The 8771-nt window shown below is 34.4% G+C and overlaps 1 non-coding gene across 1 annotated transcript; it reads right to left on the bottom strand.

The window, feature by feature from the left end:
* Positions 1–1434: 1434 nt before the first annotated feature.
* Positions 1435–1541, bottom strand: LOC125361104. The gene has a single exon (XR_007212890.1). It is a non-coding gene; the product is annotated as a U6 spliceosomal RNA (small nuclear RNA).
* Positions 1542–8771: the final 7230 nt, after the last annotated feature.

Raw genomic sequence — 8771 nt, 5'->3', positions numbered from 1 at the left:
AAAACAACCCAATTAAAATGGTCTAAAGACTTAAAGAGAGACTTCTCTCAAGAAGTAAGAATGTCCAACAGATATGTGAAGTGATGTACAACATCTCTAGCCATAAAAGAAATGTAAATCAAGCCAACATTGAGATTCTATTGCATTGCAGTGAAAATGTCCATTATCAAAAAAACTTAAACTAGCAGATACTGGTGAGGATGTGACTTGATGGGAACACTACTATACTTCCTAAAAAGAAATGTATTCATTACTGGACTTACTTAAATGTAACACCTCTGTACATCACCTTTATTAGAAAAATAAATATGTTAAAAATTCTCTTTAGAAAATTTTGTAGAAACTGGCTAGTTGATTCCATTTTGTGTGTGTGTGTGTGTGTGTGTGTGTGTGTGTGTGTAAAAGCAAAGGAACTTACATAGACAAAATGCTTATGAAGCTTTGAAAATTTTGAATAATAAGGATAGTAAGATTTAGAGAATAATCCCTTTTTCTAGTGATGAAAATATTATATTTTTTCTGATCTACATCATTACTTATTTTATAATTCAATGATCAAGTATTATAAGAGATGTACAGACATCTGCCACTAAAATTTCAGAGTTGTAGATTTCTAATTGGATTTGTCTAATTTTTCTTACTGTTTTGTGGCTTTGTTATTAGATTCATCATATTTAAAGATAAAAATTTTCCTGAGAAATGGGAAGTTAGTTATTATGCAGTGCTTCTTTGAGATACATCTTTCACTATTGCTGTTGTTCCTCTATTGCATTCTTATGCATTTACTGAATCTTTTTGTAAAATTGATTGATTTATTGTCAAAGTGATGTACAGAGGAGTTACAGTTTTATACTTAAGGCAGTGAGTACATTTCTTATCAAACTTGTTATCTCCTTCCTCATATTTCTCCCACCTCCCTCCTACCAAATCCCTCTCCTTCCTGAGTTGCACACTTGTTTTACACTTGTTTTATAGCATATAGTTTTACATATATTGCTGTTGCATTGGTTCGCCTTTTATCCTTTGTCTCTCCATTTTGATATTTTTCTTCTGGTTCCTACTTCTGATAAACATACATATAATACATAGGATACCAAAATCAGTTACAGTGACATCAGGAGTAAAACCTTGGGGACGAAAGACAAAAGAAGATAGCATAATTTCACATGGTACATTGAACCTAACAACAACAATGATAAACGACTTATTTCCATAACTTGGTAGTTCAATTTGCTTAACATCATCTGTGTTCATATGGACATGGCTATTGAGCTATTGTGATCTTCTGTAAGGACTGTCCTAAATGTGTACTACTTATGACCAATGAGGGGAACCATAGAGTCTATGCTTCTTTTAAGTCTGGCTTACTTCACTTAATATGATTTTTCCCAAGTCTTTCCATTTCTTTACAAATGGGGCAATGGCATTCTTTTGGAAAATACAGAACTCTTCACAAATTTGTATGTCATCCTTTTGCAGGGGGCATGCTAATCTTCTCTGTATTGTTCCAGTTTCATTATATGTGCTGCCAAAGCAAGCACATTTACCGAATCTGTTAAATCATTTCTATTGGTACAGATTGTACAAATAATGGTTGCTGTGTGGCATGCTTGTATAGTAGTTTGGGTCATTTATTTCTTCTATTAGGATTAGAAATCATATCCATTCTCTTTAGCAGTTAGCCAATGTGTTGGTTGAGAGCAGGGGATCATAAATCTCAGTACCTTGTAAGGCAGAGATGAGAGGATTATAGTTAAAGGACAAATCCAGGCAAAACTAGTGAGACTCTATCTCAAAAAGAAATTCCATATAGTGTTTTACATTTAGAATTCTAGCTACCTAGAAGACAGAGACATAAACATTGCTGTTCCAGTTTGGCCTGGGCAAAAAAAAATGGAAGACCTTATTAAAAAATAGATAAAGTTAAAAGGGATGGAGTGTGACTGTAGTGGAAGAATGGTTTCATAGCTAGTGAGAGACTGAAAGTTCAAACCCAAGTTTTACTTTTAAAGTTTGTTAGAGGTGTGCAAACATTGGTGTCAATCAAAACTGAAGGTGGAACACAAGATGAATGTTGAACTCTGATGCCTTTTTAGGTTTCCCAGTTCCTGGCTATCTTTATCATAACTGTTTCATTTAAATTTCTTACACGCTAACTTCATTTGTGCAATTGAAATAAAGTTGCGGTATACACACATTGAAAAAAATAAAATAAATACAAATTGTAGTGTTTATTTTGTATATTATAGCAGATTGCAACGTTTATACTACATACTTATATTTAAATCTACCCACTTCATAGCATTACCAGATTCTCAGAGCACTTTAACTTAGATTATATTCTGCATTTTCTAGGGCATTTGAATACCATATTTTGCATCTACCTTGTGTTTTATTTCTTCAAATACAGAGACCCTATTACCTTTTTCTGCAGTCAACATTACTGCAGATGTGTGCACCTGTTTTTAATTTCTTTGAGCCTAATACCTTCTGCTATCTCATTTTGGAATAATTTGCAATGTCCTTAGCAGTTTCTTCCTGAAAGTTAATAGGGCTAAGTTCCTACTTGAAATGTTCCCCCCCCACTACTTTTGCTTAGTATGATCATGTCACTATTTCTCTTCATAACTTTGAGAGATGACTTCACCTCTAACTGGTGATTTTTCTGGCCCAGCCTTTTGAGGGCTAGTATTAAAGGTATGTTGCACCTTGCATGCATTATTACTTTGAATATCATCCTATTATGTATTAGAAATAATATATGTATATATAATTATAAAACTGTTAGAGGTCTCTTAACTTTTCTTAAAGTTTTGTGTTTCCTTCATGCATGTTCTTTAAAACAACTGTTCTGCATCCCTCTTGCAATTCAACACTCCTGTTCTATGTTTCAAAATTATACAAGTAATGTTCATTACACATTCAAATACCTTGTGGACATTTCTTTTCAGGTAGTTAGTTCTACTTTCATCAGTCATTCTATTGAATTTGTACCATGTCATGTGTGCCATCTTCAAAAGAAGGTATTGGTAGAAAAACCCATCTTCCTCAGCCTTCTACCCTTTACCTCAAGTGAAGTCATATCTAATGGTGCCAATATTACTCTCTAAACTTGACCAATTTTCTTCTTTCTACTTATCCTCCAGAGCAGTTATGTCATGAGTAGTATAGGAGCAACTCTTTTCTGGAACGTGAGGATACAGCCTCAATATAGACTGGATAGACTATGAAAAAAGAAAGTGAGAGAGTGCTTCCCTCATGGGGCACAGGGTCCTGAGTCATTTTACTTAAAAAGGTAGATAGAGAATATGTGTGTCGGGATCTGAACGATCCCTTTCTCCCCAAACTCCCGGGGAGAATGCCTGAACCCCAAAATCTATGAAAGAGCACCCCGGCTTGCCTTCCGCCGGCAGAAGGCCAAAGACGTACTCTCATGGACTTGCGCTAAGTTGAGGAAAGGTTGCTGAAGCCTCCCCTCTGCCCCCCGCCCCTCCTGGAGCGGGGGCGGAAAAGAAGGCATCAGGGACACGCTGCTATGGTGGGATGTGTCTCAAAATCTTTAATAGGGAAAGGCACTTATATAGAGGTAATGGCGGGAAGAAAGGGGGCTGGCCAAAGGGCCAGTCATAGGCTAAAGACCATGTCCATCAAGTGATATCACGAAACTTCCTTTGTGGGCGGGACAACCCCATCATGGTGGCACGCACGTGTTTGCCTCCCAGGGGCGGAGGCTTTCTTTTCCGGTTGAGGCCAGAAGGTGGGAGGGACTTCCTCCCACACTACCCCAGAGCTGGGGGGGAAGGGCAGTGTCTTGGGAGCTCTGTGCCCTTCCCCCTTTAAGGCTGCAACTGAATCCCCAACAATGTGCAACTTTACAGTTTGATAAATCCAATAATTATATATAATGAGCCATATCTTCTCTTTCTTTCATACCTTGCAATCCCAAATGTCAGAGGTAGATGAATGGGAACAAAGTGGAGGAAGAGTAAAGACAAACGTTTTTTTCTTATTTATTGTCAAAATGATGTACAGAGAGGTTACAGTTTAATATGTTAGGCATTGGATACATTTCTTGTACTGTTTGTTACCTCCTCCCTCATTCCCCCCTCCCCTCTCCTTTTCCCTCTCCCCACCATGAGTTTTTCACTTGGTTTACACCAAATAGTTTTGCAAGTATTGCTTTTTGTAGTCGTTTCCATAACATGGAGTTCATTTCACTTAGCATTATCTTATGCATTCACAGGGGCATAGCTATAAGGCTCTTGTGATCCTCTGCTGTGACTAGCCTAAAGCTGTGCTGATTATTCCCTAGGAGGGAAACCACAGAGTCCATGTTTCTTTGGGTCTGACTTACTAAATTTAGCATAATTTTTTCCAAGTCCTTCCATTTCCTTACGAATGGGCAATGCCATTCTTTTTGATAAAGGCATAAAATTCCATTGTGTATATGCACCACTTTTTCCTGATCCATTTGTCTACTGAGGGGCATCTGGGTTGGTTCCATATTTTACCTATGACAAGTTGTGCTGCGATGAACATTGTTGTGAAGGTGACTTTAGTGTGTTCTTGTTTGTGGTCTTTTGGGTATATGCCCAAAAGTGGGGCTGCTGGTTCATATGACCAAGAGACATATGAAAAAGTGTTCTATATCCCTGGCCATAAAATAAATGCAAATCAAAACAACATTGAGTTTTCATCTCACCCCAGTAAGAATGTCCTATATCAAGAAAACTAACAATAATAAATATTGGAGGAGATGTGGCCAAAAGGGAACCCTACTTCATTGTTGGTGGGAATGTAAACTGATTCAGCCACTCTGGCATGCAGTGTGGAGATTCCTCAGAAGGCTAAACATAGAGCTCCTCTAAGACATACTCTTTTTATTCTGCAAATTGTTCTTTGTATTTTCATTGTAGTCATTTATGAGTCAGAAAAATGCTAGAATGAGCTGGGAATGTGGCTTAGCTGTAGAGTGCTTGCCTAGCATACTTGTAGCCCTGGGTTTGATTCCTCAGCACTATGTAAACAGAAAAAGACAGAAGTAGAGCTGTGGCTCCACAGGTAAAGCACTAGCATTGAGTGAAAGCCCCAGGACTGGCAAAAAAAAAAAAAAAAAAAAAAAAAAAAAAAAAAAAAAAAAAAGAAAAAGAAAAAGAAAGAAAAAGAGAAAACTGCTAGAATAAAAATTCAGGAAGAGAAATAGACCATTAATCTTGAAGATAAGAGAAATGTAATTATGTTTTATTCATATTTTTAAGGATGATAATGAGAAAGCCAAGATAAAAATGTAGATACACCTTTTTATATATATTAAAAATATATGTGTAATTAGATGCATTAATCTACCTATATAGAGAAATATAGGCATATAGATATAAGCCAACATATTTTTAATCTTCATTACCATTTTAAGTGTACTAATTAGTGCCATTTATTTTGTATAATTCAAGCCAAATTCTTCAAAATAACAAAATCATTTCCACAAATGTTATACAATTAAGAACTTTCTTCTTTACATTTTCATTTTTCATTTTGAAAATAATAGTATTATCAGTGAAATAATGGATAAAAATTTTTCAGGGACTGATAAAAGGTATTGGTTGAACATTTCATAATGGTTTGCAGAAAGTATCTTGTAAAATTAAAATGATAAATTCTTTCTTCAAATGTTGAAAATTCCATGATAACATAAAAATCTGAATAACTAAAATGCAAATTATTATTTTTCTAATTAGATACATATTCTAAATTGGGGGGGTGATAATATAGATCAAGGAAGAAATTTTTATAAATAAATATGTCCTTATGTGCTATACTGTTTTTGAAATTTTGTTCTAAAATTTGTTCTAAAATTTGTTCAATTTGTTCTAAAATTAAGAATCTTATTTTGAAAGCCTTTTAGTTCTAATATCTAGATGAAGATATTGATGTATCTGTTCCTAGGATTTAATTTTATAATTCTAATTTTGGATCACATACGCATATTATAAAGGACTAAAATGATCCATTTACTTACTGCTTATTTTCTGTATAAGTATTATCTAGCCATTTAGGCATAGCTGAATAACTCATTCAGTTAATTAAAACTTAATGTCTATTCACATTTATCATTTTTCAGGTACGCATTTAAATGGCAGTGAATAGGCATTGCAATTGGCATCAATTTTAGAGAGCACACCTGCTCAGTGATGGGCTTGATGTCCCAACTATAGAAAAGGTGCTTAAAAATCATAAGAGTCAAAAGGAAGAGTATTTTTCTAAAACTAGTGTATATTTATACATATATATGTGTGTACATATAAATAGTAATATATAGGTGTTAAAAGGTAAATATAGAATTTTAACATATCTATGATTCTATCTGCTCTAGGTATGTAACCCACAGTTTACAAAACAACTCAACCTTAGTATCTATTCATAATTGTTTTTCAGTATTTTTCAGAAGAGAAATTTTTAAGAAAAATAGGAAGACAAAGCAAAGGTCCTTAGTGTTAAAACATTCAATATTTTATTTGCAGAAAACGACACTTCTCTTTATTTATTGTTCTATAATTTATACTGCTTGTTAGTGTAATTTAGAACTAATTTTAATCTTTCTGTTTCTCTCTGTGGTGTGTGTTTATGAAATCAAATTCTTAGCCTTCTGTATGTTAGTCATTCATTAATTTTGATCAATAGTGAGATGTTTGCAACCAATGTTGACTTATTTCATTTAATAATCCTTCATTATGTTTTCTTATGATAATAGAAAGTAGTAGTTGGATAAAATCTTTGAAAATGGGCTGGGGATATGGCCTAGTGGCAAGAGTGCCTGCCTCATATACATGAGGCCCTGGGTTCGATTCCCCAGCACCACATATACAGAAAATGGCCAGAAGTGGCGCTGTGGCTCAAGTGGCAGAGTGCTAGCCTTGAGCAAAAAGAAGCCAGGGACAGTGCTCAGGCCCTGAGTCCAAGCCCCAGGACTGGCCAAAAAAAAAAAAAAAAAAAAAAAAAATCTTTGCATTGCAATAAGTAAATGGTCCATGGCAATGTAAATATAGATAGGAAATAAGAAAGCTGACCAATTACTAATAACTTCAATTGGTAATAGGTATTTGAACTTTTACATCAATGCAACTATCAAATGTTGGGTTAATGAGCTTAGTAGGAGCATTATAAATTCAGACCTAGCCATAATGTGATCAGTGCAATAATCTGACCATGGCATAAGTCTGACATAACAGTAAATAGGCAGAAAGATGGTAGCCTTTCAACATCCAGAAGGCCATTTATATCATAGACAAATCATACATGACTCTCAAAATCATAAAGCAAAGATATAGTTCATTTATTTACTTTTAAGTAAAAGATTTTTCTAGACATTATATTATGTATGTGTACTCCATGGATACTATCAAGATAAAAATAGATGCATACCTGCACAATATATTTCAGTTCAAAGAAAATAGAAATTGAAGAAAATTCACTCTTCAATGCAAAATTTATAGATATCCCAAGAGTATAGAAATGCTGAGCCTGATTAAAAACCATTGAAACTGAGTTTTCCTGTAAAAAAAAAAAAAGAATTTGGTCTGTCTTTCATTTTAATAAAAGGTGCACTGTGATTGCTTTGACAACTGCCATAAGTAAGTATCACCAGGCTAGGTTGAAGCCTACCCTCTAATTAGTTTGGAAGTTTCCTTGTTCTTTCAGATTTGTCAGGTATGGGGTAAAAGTGAAGCATACTTTATTTTCCCCTTTTAAAAAAATACCCTTATGTGGTTGTACAAAAGAATTACTATTCAATAAAGCAGTTTATAAATACAATGCATCTTGTTTAATGTTAGCCCTTTCACCATTCTCCCCCATTCCTCCTAAGCCCATCCCTCCCTTCAATTTTTTAATGTTGTAGGATAAGACTTGGCATGTATAACTACATTCACTCGTTTTCTCTCTTTATTAATCTAAAGACCTCCTCCTCTATTCATTTCCCCCACCCAGTGCTATTCAAGTACTTGTTCCTTGGTGGGATGTGAGTTAACGTTCTAAGGATTTACATTGTTTGGGTTCTCACCTGAGTCTACCATATTTTAATAAATATATTTCTATGAAGTGTACATAAGAATGGAAAAGAATGATGGAGAGAACTTGGAACTCAAAGGGAAGGCCTCCACCCATGCCTTCCAGGACACCAGGGATCTAAAAAGGAAACCACGGGAGAAAGGGAGATAGATTTCAGTTCCATATCACTAAATGACCACAGGAAATATCACAGGGGACAGATGAATCACCCATATGAAATCTGTCAAAGTTACTCATCTCTCAATTTTTAAGATATTAAAATTGAGTTTTGTTATGGAAATTTAGACCAGATTCCTATATACCAGTAGAAAGTCAGAATGAATATTAATTTTAGGTTTGTCCTGATTCTTTCAAGGTACTGAATTTTCTCTATTAGAAAGACTCTAATAACTATGACTATAATTTTAAGAATATAATTTTTCAAAGTGAATTCTAAGATTTTGCTTTTGAAACAAAGGATGATTGGAAAAAATCTAAAACTAGGAATTCATGAGCAAAAACAAAACATAAAGGAAAAACATACAAGCATTCAAAAGTGAATTTACAATGTCTTCTAATGAACACCAACTCAGATTAGTGTTAATAGAATTTTAATTCTGTCACTCTATCTGCCTTTATACACAGACAGTGTAAGACCTTCTTAGTGTTTATCTCAGTTTGGCTACTTTTAGGGTATAATATATAAAATAAAATATTCTTGTTAAACT

The sequence above is a fragment of the Perognathus longimembris genome, chromosome 12 (assembly GCF_023159225.1).
Source record: "Perognathus longimembris pacificus isolate PPM17 chromosome 12, ASM2315922v1, whole genome shotgun sequence".
Taxonomy (NCBI): domain Eukaryota; kingdom Metazoa; phylum Chordata; class Mammalia; order Rodentia; family Heteromyidae; genus Perognathus; species Perognathus longimembris.
This window is presented reverse-complemented; position numbering and strand designations above follow the sequence as displayed.